The sequence below is a fragment of the Telopea speciosissima genome, chromosome 6 (genome assembly GCF_018873765.1).
Source record: "Telopea speciosissima isolate NSW1024214 ecotype Mountain lineage chromosome 6, Tspe_v1, whole genome shotgun sequence".
In the NCBI taxonomy this organism is placed as follows: domain Eukaryota; kingdom Viridiplantae; phylum Streptophyta; class Magnoliopsida; order Proteales; family Proteaceae; genus Telopea; species Telopea speciosissima.
In genome coordinates this window covers 4,156,961-4,173,315 of record NC_057921.1, presented here as the reverse complement: position 1 = coordinate 4,173,315, position 16,355 = coordinate 4,156,961, and positions in this window count along the sequence as shown.

Genomic DNA, 16,355 nt, shown 5'->3' with positions numbered 1-16,355 from the left:
TGGGGATTGTAGTAGCACTAACCTTCCTTAGTTATGATGTTAGGTGTCTATAAATAAAATGAACTGCACCTCATGTAGGACTAGGGGTGTCAATGGGTCGGGTTGGGCCGGGCCTGCCTAAACCCTGACCCGACCCTAGAGGCCTTAACCCTGACCCTGACCCTGACCCGACCCTGTCAGGGTCAAGAAACTCTCAACCCTGACCCGACCCTGCCAGGGTCGGGCCGGGTCGGGTTGGTCCTGATTTATGGCACCGTCCACGTGTCTCATTAAACCATGTTTTTGTAACATAGGATCTCAACCTATGGGACAGCTAATAAATATGTTGAAAAAAATGGCGTGTGTATAAACTCTCTCTCTACAATTGTAACGGTGTCCCCTCAATAGGCCTGGAAGCTTATAGGGGCTACAACTAAATAACAATCATGTCAGTGACTCTTTTTATGGTCCTGATCAAAATAGTAGATGATCTACTCTTTTTATGGGTTCCCACTTCATGATGATGACAAAGCTAGTAGTTATCTCTCGTACAATTCTCTTCTTCTTTTTTTTTCACAAGAAAATACTTATATTAAGTATATAATATATATATATATATATATATATATATGTAATATTATATACCTATAATTAATACAGGGTCGGGTCGGGCCGGGCCGGGCTAAGCCCAGGATCTAAACCCTGACCCGACCCGACCCTGCCAGGGTCAGACTATAACTAAACCCAAACCCGCCCTCAGGGTCAAAAAATCAGGGTCGGGCCCGGGCCGGGCTCAGGGCGGGTTCGGGCGGGTTCGGGCCAGCCGGGCTTTATTGACACCCCTATGTAGGACTCATATGGTTGTGATTGCATGTGCATGCATGGTGATGTATTTCATTCACGGGCTCGGTGGAGCTCACACTCTGTTATATATGTTTTTCTATTAGATGATCCTACAGGTGAATGTTACTGTGGCGGGGAGGTTTATCTCCTGGAGGTGAGCTATGGTGGTTATGACTGTATTGGTATGGACTCGGATGGAGGTCATACCGTTGGTGTGAGTATTCTCAGTGGTAGCTGAGGATGACCCATGAGGGGTGCTGCTGACTCTACTTTGTTCTTGAGGCTCCTTTTGTTTTTGTTGGAGTCTCTCTTTTTGTTTTACGACTTTGTTTTTGGGGCTTGGGTTACCTTGCCCTATTTATATTCTTTTATATAAAGCTGTATTTGGTAGAGTTAGGAGTTGTTGTTTCTTTGGGAGTGAGAGAGAGAATGAACAAATACTGTGTTGTATATATTTCCTTTTTCTTGTTTTATTTCTCTTTTAAAATGTTTAATGTAAATATAGCTTTCTGCAGCACTCTTAGTTTTACCATATGTATTATGGTGAATGCGTGTGTTTGTGAATGGATTAATTGCTTCTAGATCCTTGGGATTTTGTGGATTGCTACAGTGCAATTCAGGTCACCTACCTAATCCTCCCAGGGGGTGGTTTCGGGTGTGACAGAGCTTGGTATTAGAACAAGAAGCTCTTTTTACATTCACAAACAACGGAGTAGGAATAACAATTTGTAAGAAAGTAAAACATGTAATAATTAAAAGTTATAGGGGGCATATGTAAATAAAAGACATAACACAAACATTAAACTTTAATAAAGGTTAAGCTGTGGCAGAAGCCATTACATAAAAGTTAAAATTGGAAGTACTACTTCTAGGTACAACTGCAGGGAAATAAATTTACAAAAAAAAAAAAAAAAAAAAAAAAAAAACTACATAGTCCATGAAAAAAAATACTACATGAAGTCAGACTGTAAAAAAAAAAAGAAACCCAAATCCTAAGAGAGAACTATAGCTGGGAGACTACTCCTGCGGAGGATCATCACTCTATGGAGGTCAGCCCCGTCGAGAGTCAATGCGGTAGTAGGAATCCCAGAAGTCTAGGCGCTGCTCAATAGAACCTACACTCCCCTCTAGGGAAGTGAAGCCCTGATCCATCTGTGTCAACATCTGAGCCCGCTGAGTGGAGACCTCAGAACTATGCCACCATATCAGAGCAGCCATAGGACTCAGGCACCTGAGAACCAGAAGCTCCAGTCGGCTCATAGGGAGGTAGATCTCCAAACTGTGAACTAGTATCCACCGGATCACCCTCCTACTCACCCAACTCGGTCCCCTCTACTACCTCATGCCCCATCTCCATCTCCTCCTCAAACTTAGGATCGCTCTCTGGTTCCCCCTGCATCTTCATCTTCTGGATGGAGGTCTTGCTGATGGGTTTTGACCTGTCACCATCCTCATACTCACCAGCAAGTGTAACCTCAAAATACTAGAACACAAGAGTCAGGAACTTCCCATCGGGCAGATTCCCATCTGACGGATTCTGTACATGTTAGAGCATCACTTGCATCAGTAAGTGAGGGAGGTTGATCACTGGACCCCCCTTGCCAGTCCCCAGTAAGCAGTAAGTATTATATGCTCGGAGCATGGAAATACTACCCTGGTTCCCACCCTTGGGATAGATGTTATAGGAGATACACCTGCTAATAATCCTGGCAGTAGGCTTGTAATCTGCCTCAGACTTCAGAATCCCCTTAACTCCAGTCAAAGCTTTGAAGACCGTCCTCCTAGACTCCAAAGAAAACATGTTAGAAATGTCTGCCCTAGGCTTGTAGTAACACCTGTCACCTGTGTCTGGCAGTCCCAAAATCTCTGCTAGAATGGTAGTGGTGAACTTTATGTCTACCCCTTTCACCCTGCTCTCTAATCCAAACCCTTGCACCCCAAAAGCCGGTACAAGGTTGCAATAGAAATACCAAACCAAGTTCGAGTAGCATGGCAACGTAGGAGACAGCATCGGTGCCCAGCCTAGGGCATTGAATTTGGCATGGAGCCCATACTGGTGGAAGACATCAACTTGCACCACCCTACCATTCACAATATTTTTAGACTTGAACTTCGCCCAATCTTGCGAATGTCATACTTGGAGAACCAAAATCGGTCGAACTCCAAATCCTCGGACGAGGAATCATCTTCAGGCAATGGAAAGGGTACTGTCGAAGGTGCAGAAGGCACTGGGTCAGACCGTAGGCGCTTGCGGGTTACTGCCTTCCTCGCTGTGCTATGTCTACCACTTGTGGACATGGTTGCTGCAAGCAAGAAGGGAAAGAAAGAAGGAATTAGGGCATGAAAATAGTAGGTCAAACCAGAAGAAGTGAAAAAAATATGGACAACAGTCTAATAACGGAGAAAATACGAAGAAAGCTTACCATAGACTCGCATGGATGCGCGGGAGACTTGCAAAAATACTTGGATTTTGTGAGGAATCAATCACAAAGTCCTATTGAGCACTGCCCTAGGGGTTTGGAGCTCTCAAAATAGAATTTGGAATGAGAAATGGGACTCACAAACTGTTTATAACTGAGCCCCAATTCTCTGGGTGATGCACTGGACGATGGAGCCAAACGCCCAGTGAAACGCCCAGAGAACGGATTTTCAGCAGGAATTGAATTTTTAGCATATTGGCTTATAACTCCTACACTATAATGATGTAAATAACACTATTAAGATGTTTGTATGATAATGTAGAAGAAAAAAAAAATAATAATAAGTTATAATAAATAAAAATAATTAATAATAAATAAGTATATCATGGAGGTATACAAGATAGGATGAGGAAGTAAGAAATTCAAGGTGAAAATTTTTTCTCTTTATATGGTCTAATTTGGGCATAATTAATATGTATAAGTAATATATATTTATATACATTTGTATGTATGAACCTCTGCGTGGGTGATGTTGTGCAAAACTTAAACATAGATATGTAGGCATATGGTAATGTGTGTTTGCAAAGTCCTGGGAATTTAGACATTACCTAAAACACCGTGCCTGTAAGTAGGCCATACCTTACCCATAACCTAGCTCAACCAAAGTTAAACCTAATAGGCTACAGAGCACAATAAGAACTTTAAGCACTGCACCTATCCCTACCTGAGTGGTGTGTTAGACCCTTTAGAACACTGTAACACTATGTGCAACCTCGAGCTGATTGCTTGTCTATGATTGCTTTATTTACCTATAGTACTGAACATAATTTTAAGTTAAGCAGCCATAGAAATCTGATACTTAAAAATTCTCTATGACAGGACCTGATTGTGTTGTTCAGGCTTGGAGACCCCAGCAACATGCTCTATATTAGGCGACTGAGGAAGAGACTAGCTTGGATTCGAGAGATACAGTCCCGGGCTGAGAAGCGACTGATTATTTTCTTAGCACTCGCAGATACTAGTGGACTAGAGGATCGTGCCATCTACCTTTCCTTAGCAGATGAGGTTAGGAGCGAGATAGGATACCTATACGTATAGGCTCTTATCACCAGGATGAAGTTGGAGAGACTTGCATGCTAGGTACAAATATAAAACTAAGAAACCACTACTTAATATGAATCTTTAACATGACATCATGCATAATATATTCTTAGCATAAAATACCTCATAGACATAGAACTCTTAGCAAAGACTATTGGTGAATAACACATCTTACTTGAATGATAACACTATTACACTGGAACTGTGGAATTGATATTGTACATGTCATAGCTAGAAATTATAAAATTGTTCCTATTAAGGGTGTAAGAATATTGAACATAAGCTTCTTTTAGAGAATCGATCATGGTCAATACTAGATCCAACCGAGGTGGTTGTCGTGGAAGACGCCCTCGATTTGTTCCAGAAGTTGAGCTACTGGACAGAGCCGAAGCTCAAAACTTTGAAGTATCGGTTACTTCGCCGAGGGTACCAATGGCTGCCCAAGGGCTACTGTCGCTGCACCTCAGCCAGGAATGGCAGCTGGAGAGGTGAATACCATCATGACCACCATGATGCGGGCCATACAGCAACAATAGGAGCTGCTGGGCCAAATGTCTACACAATTCACTGCCATGATGCAAGAGCAAGTGGTACCACCACCACCACCACCTAACCGGCCAATACAATTTCCACCAGCTATGCCTCAACACACAGTGGAAAACTCTACAGCTAAGGTGATGAAGACATTCAAGAAGCTCTAGCCGCCTGTGTTTTCCAAGATAAATTCTAAGGCAATGCAGCCGGAACAGTGGATTAGCACCTTGGAAAAGGCATTCGACGTACTTAAATGTACGGATGCATAGAAATTGATATGTGCTGGATATCAGCTACCGAACGAGGCAGAAGCTTGGTGGAAGGTAACCAAGCCTAATCTTGAAGCAGCCCATCCAAATCCCACCTGGGAGCAATTCAAAGAAGTCTTCTTTAAGAACTACTTCCCTGAGAGCTTTAGGGACAAGAAGGAAGTTGAGTTCTCTACTCTCGTTCAAGGAACCAAGATAGTGCTGGACTACCAGCAGCAGTTCAAAGATTTGTTCCACTTTGTTCTGGAACACCTGAAGGAGGAAGCTAGTAAGATAAAGAAATTTGAGAAAGGACTCAACCCAGAGATCGGGTCTATTCTGTCAATCCTAGATATCTAGGACTACGCTCAAATGGTCGACAAGGCAAAGACTATGGAAGACAGATTGAAAAAGAAAGAGAAAGCTACAACATTACCCGGTTTGGGCAAGAGGCCAAGCAACTATCAGAATTTTGGATGGACAAACAAGGTTTTCCAAGGAGCTAGTTCGAGCCCCAGCCCAACTCAGTACCATCAGCCAGATGTGCGCAAGAACCCTTTTCGTTCCACTTATAATAGACCTGCCCAACCAACTGTAAGTCAAGCGACAACCGCAGCTTCACCAGCCCAACCTGCAACGAGCCAAGTAAGCCAGGCCTCATCACCGGCCGCGCTGTCCAACAGATGTTATGTGTGCCACAAGGCGACATATGGCCAGGGAATGCATACACCACGGACGTAACACTTACTCGCCAAACCAGTCCCACGCTCGACCCTTCTAGCCACGGGACAATCAGACTTGAGGAAAAGTATTCACGCTGACTGACGAAGAAGCGGAGGCAAATCCCGAAGTGATGACAGGTAAGTCCACTTAACACATTAAATTGTAGGAAATAACTCATGGATGCAAGAAACTTACTTGTATCCTTATTTTAGACAAACCCTAGGTTCCCTAATTGTCTTGTCCTCCCCCGCGCGAGTATTATTCGACTCGGGTACATCCCACTCTTTTGTTTCCAACACTTTTGCGAGTAGGATAATTGTTTAACCAAGGGATATCGGGCACTATTTAGTAGTCAGTACACCGACCGATAGTATCGTGATCCTAAAGGAAGTTTACGACCTCTGTTTGGTGGAAATTTGTGGGAAGAACTTAACCGCACATTTGATTAAGTTCGATATGAAGGACTTTGACGTGATACTAGGCATGGATTGGTTATCCACCTATGGAGCAAACGTCATGTGTGCGGAGAAGAAGATCACATTTAAGTTGGATGATGGCTCGGTTTTCCCCTATCAAAGTGAAATCATGAGGAAGCCCAAAAGAATAACCATATCCGCCCTCCAGGCACGAAAGTTGCTGGATGATGGATGTCTGGGTTATTTGGCTACGGTAATAGATATCGAGCCAAAGATAAAGCCATTGGAAGAGCTTGACGTCGTTAGAGAATTTCCCAACGTTTTCCCAGAAGATCTAACCCAGCTACCGCTTGATCGAGAGACAGAGTTTGCAATCAATATGATTCCTGGTGCAGCACCAGTATCCAAGGCACCATACCAAATGGCACCCATTGAATTGAAAGGATTGCAGGTCCAGTTACAAGATCTGTTGAAGAAAGGATTCATACGACTTAGCGTGTCTCCCTGAAGAGCACCCGTGATATTTGTGAAGAAGAAAGATGGTAGTATACGACTGTGCATCGACTATCGTGAATCAAATAAAATGACGATCAAGAATCAGTACTTGTTGCCACGCATTGATGACCTATTTGATCAATTGCAGGGAGCAAGAGTTTTCTCCAAGATTGATCTTAGGTCCGGATACTGCCAATTGAAGATCAAGAGCGGTGATATTCATAAGACGGTGTTTAAAACTCGGTACGGACATTATGAATTTCTAGTACTATCATTCGGGTTAACCAACGCCCCGGCAACATTCATGGACATGATGAATAGAGTATTCTATGATGTGTTGGACAAGTTCATCATCGTATTCATCAACGACATTCTGGTATACTCTAAAAGTGAAGAGGAGCATGCTCGACACCTTATGTTCATGTTGCAGCGATTGCAGGAGCACCAACTATTCGCCAAATTCAACAAGTGCGAATCCTGGTTCCACTAGATTGGATTCTTAGGGCACATCGTCACTAAAGATGGCATCAAGGTAGACCCAGACAAGGTAAAGACGGTTCTCGAGTGGGAGATTCCGAAGAATGCCACTGAGATCTAAAGCTTCTTGGGTTTAGCCGGATACTACCACCGGTTTATTAAAAATTTCTCGTGCATCTTAGCACCCATGACAAAGCTGACAAAGAAGGGTGCAAAATTTGAGTGGAACGATGCATGCGAGAAAAGATTCCAAGAGTTAAGGAATCGATTGGTGACGGCACCGGTATTGACTATTTCAGATGGCACTGGGGGAATGGTGGTATACACCGATGCATCCCAAATAGGTTTGGTTGGTGTGTTGATGCAGAGAGGTAAAGTGGTCGCCTATGCCTCAAGGCAATTGAAGGAACAAGAAAAGAACTACCCCACTCATGACCTAGAGTTGGCTGCGGTAGTCTTCGCGTTGAAAATATGGTAGCATTATCTCTATGGGGAAAAGAGTGAGATCTTCAGCGATCACAAGAGTCTGAAGTATTTCTTCACCCAGAAGGAGTTGAATATGAGACAGAGATGATGGTTAGAATTGGTGAAGGATTACGACTGCGAGATTCAGAACCACCCTGGCAAGGCCAACATAGTAGCGGATGCGTTAGGCAGGAAATCCCAAACTGCATCTCTTGCTTCCTTGGTTGCAAGCGAACAATTGATAGAAGAAGCTCGGAAATTTAATCTGGAACTTATGATCGAAGGGAAGGCTATGTAACTAGCAGCTATGGATATATAGCCATCGATTTGGGAGGAGATAATTGAAAAGCAGCCCAAAGACCCCGATCTAGACAAGATAATCTGGGAAGTGCAACATGGAGTCCACGGGGATCTGGACTTCTTACTGGCCCACGACGGGGCATTCAAATTTAGAGACAGATTGTGCGTGCCTAACGTCTATGATGTGCAGGACCGAATTCTTAAGGAGGCACATAATTCACCTGATTCAATCAACCCTGGAAGCACAAAGATGTACAAGGATCTAAAGAAGTACTATTGGTGGATTGGAATGAAGCAAACCATAGTGACATACGTGTCCGAATGCCTCGGCTGTTAGCAAATAAAGGCAGAAAACACAGACCATATGGGTTATTACAGCCGCTCCCTATTCCCGAATGGAAATGGGAGAGAAATACCATGGATTTTGTGACCAATCTACCCAACACCAGGAAAGGGATGAATGCAATCTGGGTGATTGTGGATGGACTGACGAAAGTGGCTCACTTCATTCTGATCAGAATAAACTATTCAATGGAAAAACACGCCCAACTATACATTGAGAATGTAGTCCGCCTACATGGTGTGCCTATCAACATTGTATCCGACAGGGACCTCCGATTCACCTCAATATTTTGGAAGAGTCTGCAACAGGCACTGGGATCTCAACTAAATTTCAGCATGACTTTCCATCCTCAGACAGACGGATAGTCCAAAAGAACTATTTAGACTCTGGAGGACATGCTCAGAGTTTTCATATTAGAAATGAATGACAGTTGGGATGCCCACATACCCTTGGTGGAATTTGCATACAACAACAACTACCACTCCACCATTGGCATGACACTGTATGAAGCTTTATATGGTCGGAAGTGCCGTACACCATTGTATTGGGACAAAGTCAGAGAATGGAAGTATCTTAGGCCTGAAATGATACAGGCAACCTGTGAGAAGGTGGATATAATCAGAGAAAAGATCAAAGCGGCCCAATCTAGACAGAAAAGTTATGCCAACAATCGCAGGAAGAATATTGAATTTAGAGTCGGAGAGAGGGTATTTCAGCCCAGGATATATTGGCCCTTACGAAGTCCTCAACAGAGTGGGACCCGTAGCGTATCGACTGGCACTACCGCCATCATTGCAAGGCGTCCATGATGTTTTCCATGTGTCGATGTTAAGGAAGTGCATCAATAATCTGGCACATGTACTCTCAACTGAATCTGAACAACTGGATGCAGACATGACCTATAAAGAACAGCCAACGAAGATATTGGATAGAAAGGAACATAACCTCCGTAACCGCATGGCTACATTCGTCAAGGTTCGGTGGGGAAATGGTCCCATAGAGGAAGCATCGTAGGAATGCGAAGAGGAAATGAGAGAGAAATATCCCCAACTATTTGAACTACAATGTAAGCCAATTTCGAGGATGAATTTTTTATAAGGTGGGGAGAAATGTCAAGCCTGCCCCTGACTGACTGGAATTTTGGATGAAGGGCAGGGACCTCTGACTAGTCACCCAAACACACTGTGGAGCATCACTCCAGTAGTTGAATTTAATGGAGAACCCCTGAGGATGTTCTCCAATTCCTCTAAGAAGATGGATTGCCATGCAGTTGTACTGCCCACATTAGGATGTACTGCATCTATCCCAGGTACTCTCTCTCCTACCCATAAATGTGGGGCCCACACCTGTTCAGATGTGTATCAGACACTGGATGAGGTGTTGGTGCAAAGCCTAAGCCCTGGGCCAAGCACCTGTGCAAGCACAGGGCCTATACAACAATGTTGTATTCTCTGGGCGATGCACAGGGCGATTGGCCTAAAGGCCCAGAGAATCGCCTAGAGTGGCTAAAATGTGTATTTTGGACTCCAGACATGTGGGGACAACCCATATAGACCATGAACACCCTCTAGGGGTGGATGAGAATTTTAGGAACCATTACCCACCCTTGGAACCATGTGGACCCCACTTGTGCTGTCACACCCCAAACCACCCCTTGGGAGGATTAGGTAGGTGACCCAAATTGCACTATAGCAATCCGCCAAATCCCACGGATCTAGAAGCAGTTAATCCATTCACAGATACACACATCCACCATAGTACATAATGTAAAACTCAGAGTGCTGCGGAAAGCTATATTGACATTTAAACATTTGAAAAGAGTAGTAGTACAGGAAAAGAAAATATATATAGTACTATGTTTGTTCATTCCCTCTCTCACTCCCAAAGCAAAAACAGTACCTAACCCTACCAAATACAACTCTAAACAAAAGAATAGAAACAGGGCAAGGTAACTCGAGCTCCAAAAACAAAGCTGTAGAATAAAAAGGGGAAAAACTCCAACAAAAACAAAGGAGTCCCCAAAGTCATAAAGTCAACAACAACACCCTTCATGGGTCATCCTCAGCTATCACCGAGAACACACGCACCAGCGGTATGACCTCCGTCTGGGTCCATACCAATATAGTCATAACCACCAAAGCTCACATCAGGGAGATAAGCCTCCCTACCACAGTAACATCCACCTATAGGATCATCTAACAGAAATACATATATAACAGAGTGTGAGCTCCACTGAGCCTGTGAATGAAATACATCACCATGCATGCACATGCAATCAAAACCATATGAGTCCTACATGAGGTATAGTTCATTTTATTTATTAGCCACCTAACATCACAACTAAGGCGGGTTAGTGCTACTACAATCCCCAATACATGTATCCCTGGTGTGGGATTTTAACCCCTTCTCGTGATACACCCATTGAGTTATCGGAGAGGACCAGTCAGCTCCCGCATCAGTCACCAAGGTCAGCCCGACCAGCCCTTTGGGTTTAACCTGTGAGGCATCCATCCTTTTTCTCATGTCACATTTCTTTTCTAGCTTATAGCCCATAATCACCTTTTCGGTGCAATACATTTCTTTCTTTTCTTTTCTTTTCTTTCTCTTTTCTTTTCTTTTCTCTTTCATATGATCACCCCACAAGCATCCAACACATTAACCTTTGTTGGCAAGGGTGTGTAGCACAGGTGATGAAACTCTAGCCTGTATCTATATGGCATCGTATGAGTCAGGTGGTGTCAACCGTATCCCATACTACGGGCTACCATAGGCCTCATTTCCAAGCTGGCTATGGCATCTAGTCTAACAATTCACATACAACATTCAATGTTCATTCCCAGATCCCAATAGTCAACATATCTTTGTTTCAATGCTCCACCTTCCACACTCTTTTTCCTCCCTTCTTTCTTTCCTCTTTCTTTCCTTTCTCTCCCATGGTTTTTGATTTGGGAAAATGAAAGAGCTAAGGAGCTCATGCCCTTTTTTTATGACTTGAAATGGGCCTTAGGGCCTGTTTGCCTAGGTTCTTAAACTTAAGAATCCATTTAATTCAAGTTTGGCCTTAGGACCAATTTGGGTAAGGTTTTAAGCCCTTAGGTCTAATTAGTTAGGGTATGTTTGGCCTAGCTTAAGGCCCTAAAATGTATTTTAGTCTAGGGCTTGTTTGGCTTGGTCCAATTAAAAGAAAAACCATTATTTATTTTAGTTAGCCTTGTGGGCCCACTTTCATGGCCCAACAATTTAAAAGAGGATAAGGGTGGGGGGTCCATCATGTCCGAGGACATAGCCACAGTGTCCGGAACCTGGGGACGTGGGCCCCACACAAGAGAACCCATAAAATAAACATAACAGTAGAGATGGAAGCAGGGACAAAAGCAGTCGTGGTGGTTCCGTTCATTGTTCTATCCCTACTGTCAAGGCCAAAATCAACAGTAGGGGATGTGGAGCTTTGGCCCACACATCAAGGACTTCGAGCAGGGTATGTATACCAAACATTTAGGGTTCAAAGCTTACCCATTATATGGTCCAATCGCCCATCAAGGTGTGAATACAATCCTTGTGTTCGAGCTTTCCCTTTGACTGTTACGGTCCAAGGTCACAGGTGTTGACTGTTGGCACTGTGGCGACGCCCGTCAGTAAAAATTCAATTTGGCCCAGGATATTAGGGTGTATTTTGGGCACTGGTGTAACATATCACCCCTACAGAATGTAGTCAAAATTGCCCCAATAACATGTTGAATGATGCTTGAATGTTGATCACTTGACATTCCACCATGAACTAGACAGGTCCGACTCGGATATCAGTGGTCAAAACTCCCAGGACTTTTCTTCTTATGTTGTCATATACTCAGATTATCTGAGCAGAGGGTTTCATACGAGTGAGGTCTAGCCCCATGCAGCATGCAGCTTTGAGAGGTATGATGTTGAGGGCTGATCCGTTGTCTATCAAGACTTGGGGGACTCGATTCCTGTTACATTCTATGGTAATGTGCAAGGCTCGATTATGATTCTTTCCTCCAGGTGGCAGATCATCTTCGGAGTATGAGAGAGAATGTGTGGCATAGGTAACCCCCACGATGTTTGAAACTTCTTTTGGGCCCATCTCTATTGGTACCTGAACTTTGTTGAATACTTTCAGGACTGCTTCCCGATGTGATGGGGAGACCATCAACAACCCCCAGATAGAGATATTGGCTTGTATCTTCTTCAGTTGGTTCAACACCTGATTTTTGAGCTCCTACTTGCTCTGAGGTAAGGCAGGCATGTACGGCTTCTCCACAATTGGACCCTGAATTGGCCAAGATTATTTGGGAAGTTCAACAAGGAGTCCACAAGGACCCAGATTTTTCTTTGGCTCATGATGGAGCATTGAAGTTTTGAAGCAGATTATGCGTGCTTGATGATTATGATGTTCAAGACCGAATCCTTAAAGAGGCGCACAACTCACCCTATATAATTCACCCCGGAAGCACGAAGATGTACAAGGACTTGAAGAAGTACTACTGGTGGATTGGGATAAAAGAGACCATAGCAATATACGTGTCCAAGTGCCTCACCTGTCAACAAATTAAGGCAAAGAGACACCGACCATATGGGTTGTTGCAACCACTCCCTATACTCGAATGGAAGTGGGAAAGAATTACTATGGACTTCGTGACAAATTTTCCCAACACCAGAAAGGGCATGAATGCAATTTGGGTGATTGTAGACGGACTGACAAAGGCAGTTCAGTTTGTACCAATCAAGACAAGTTATTCAATGGAGAAGCTCGCCCAACTGTATATAGAGAATATAGTCCGCTTACACGGCATGCCTATCAGTATTGTGTCTGACAGAGATCCTTGATTTACCTCAAGGTTTTGGAGAAGTTTACAAAAGGCATTGGGACTTCAACTAAATCTGAGTACAACTTTTCATCCGCAGACAGACGGACAATCAGAAAGAACTATCCAGACTCTAGAGGACATGCTCAAAGCCTGTGTCTTAGAAATGAGTGATAGTTGGGATGCTAAAATACCCTTAGTGGAATTTGCATACAACAACAGTCACCACTCCATCATTGGCATGGCACCATTCGAGGCTCTCTATGGATGGAAATGCCGAACTCCGCTATACTGGGATGAAGTTAGTGAACGGAGATATCTCGAGCCAGAGATGATTCAAGCAACCTATGACAAAGTGGATGTCATTAGGGAGAAAATCAAAGCAGCCCAATCAAGGCAAAAAATTTATGCCGATAACCGAAGGAAGGACATTGAATTTAATGCTGTAGAAAAGGTATTCCTTCAAGTGTCTCCAACAAAGGGATTGCTACGCTTCAACAAGAAGGGTAAACTGAGTCCTCGGTTCATTGGTCCATATGAAATTCTCAACAAAGTGGGACCCGTAGCATACCGACTGGCATTACCACCATCTTTGTTGGGCGTCCATGATGTTTTCCATGTGTCAATGCTAAGAAAATACATCAACAACCTGACACATGTACTCACAACTGAACCTGAACAGTTGGACGTGGATATGACTTACGAAGAACAGTCTACGGAGATATTGGATAGAAAGGAGCATAATCTTCATAACCGCACGGTCGCCTTCGTAAAAGTTCGATAGGGAAACAATCCCATAGAAGAAGCTTCATGGGAACGTGAAGAAGAAATGAAAGAAAAGTATCCCCAACTCTTTGAATTATAAGGTAAGCAAATTTTGAGGATGAAATTTTTGTAAGGTGGGGAGAAATGTCAAACCCTACCCCTGACTGACTGGAATATTGACTGAAGGACAAGAACCCCTGGCATGGCATCCAAGCACACTGTGGAGTATTACTCTAGTGGTTGAAATTAATGAAGAAACCCTAGGGATGTCATCCTACATACCTGTTAGAAGATGGATAGCTGATCCCTACAATTGCACAGTTCACAGCATAATGTATTGCTTGGACTCCAGGTAATCTCTCTCCTCTCCATAAATGTGGGTCCCACACCTGAAAATGAGTGTAAAAGACCCTAAATGACATGTGGGTACAAGGCCCTAACCCTAGGTCAAACCCCTATGTAAGCCCACAGAGTTTTAGCCTTGTTGAAATATCTTGGCGATGCAGACATCACCCAAAGTGGGAAATTGCTGTTTTTCTATGATTTGATCTGTGGGGACCACCCATATTGGACATGGGCACCCTCTATAGGTTGAGGGAAGTTTGAGGGACCACCTCATACCTTGGGATCACTGTGGACCCCACCTGAGTGCCCAGAATGGCTGAAAATGCATTTAAAAATGCATTTTGAAAATAGGCCTTAGCAGCCAAACAGGCCCTAGTCATGGGCCGGGCTATAAATAGCAGTGCCTTGGGCTCATTTAGAACCCTTGGCTACTGTTCAAATCATGGGGGAAGGGAGAAGAAAGAAAGGAGAGAAAAAGAGAAGGAGAAGAAGAGAAAGGAAGGAAGGAAGAGGGAAGGAGGTGCAACCCTACACCCAAGGCCCTAAATTCGTGCCTCCTCAGACCTGTTCAGGTATAGAATCTGGACCTACACCCTACTGTGATGTTGTTCTCCATTTTCCTCTTTGAATCTCTATGATTTTGTTGGGTTTCTGGCCATTGGCAGCCCAGAATAGCTAGGGGCTGCCATGTACAATCTCAGATCTGCCATGCAAGCAAGATGCATGGAAGATCTGAACATTTTATGATGATTTATACATCTATTTTTACATCTGGAACCGAAACCAGAATTGTGTTTGGCTGCACTACTGTGTTACATTGGGAACAGGTTGTTTGGAGTCCTGATTGCATGCCTGGCTACATGGGACCTAACCCTAGGTTGTAACAGCCTTGGATTACAATTTTACACTAGAATCCAGCTTTGCATGTAGTCAAAACAGTGATTTGTAACTGAAGATACCCTGTGTTACTATTTACTGGGCTGGTTGGGCAGCCTCTGGTAGCCAAGTGGTGGGCCCGATTGAAAATCCACTTGGACCAGTGAAAGTATGCCCCTGGGGGTCCAAGATGACCTAACATGGAAGTGAAGAAGATCCATGCACTGCCCACAGTTCAAAACCTTGGAATCTCAGCCTGATTCCGATTTTGCAATCTCTGGGCGATGCAGACATCACCCAGTGAATGAAACTTCACTGTTTTGCTGATCTGTCTTGGGGGACTTCACCCATAGGCCATGAAACTGTGTGGGAAGGTGGGAAATGACCTGAATGCCCCTCCCCACATCTGTCCATGTGAATGAATGCCTTGGGAACCCAAGTGGTCCCACAGGACTTGGAAACCTTGCCTGTGATGGCCCTATAGCACTGTCAAGTTGGGGACTGTACTGTGAGACTAAAATAACCGAGGGACATGTACCAATGTAACAAATGAAAATTCTGCCCCTAGGCCACCATCTCTGGATGATGCACCAGGACATAGGCCTAAGGCCCAGTGCAAGGCCCAGAGAATTCCAAGTGATGACCAATTGTACACTGAGTCAACCCAGTGAGCTTAGATCAACCCTAGGACATCCAAAAGTAGTTTAGAATATTGAATGACAAATTTTTTACTTAAATCTAGGATTTGATCCCGCGCTTGAGGCCTACAACCAGACTGCAGCTAGAACTGAAACTGCAACTGAGTTCTTAGAACAAGACCTAGGTGAGTGAAATGTTATCATGTATGTATGTGTAACATTACTAATTATGCTGCCAATTAAATTCTTTAATTATAAACGCTGTGTTATTTAATTCAGTTCAATTTCTCAATATTACACATGGTGTGACTGTTGATCAACACTGCTTGAATGTATCATGATGAATGTGATTGCTAGACTAGATGCCGTAGTCGGCTTGGAAATGAGGCTGGTGGTAGCCCGTAGTATGGGATACGGTTGACACCGCCCGACTCATACGATGCCATATAGACATGGGGCTAGAGTTTCATCACCCGTGCTACGCACCCTTGCCAACAGGGGTTAAGGTGTTGGATGACTGTGAGGACTACCGTAAAACCTCGGGCATTTACGTTGGGAAGCCTC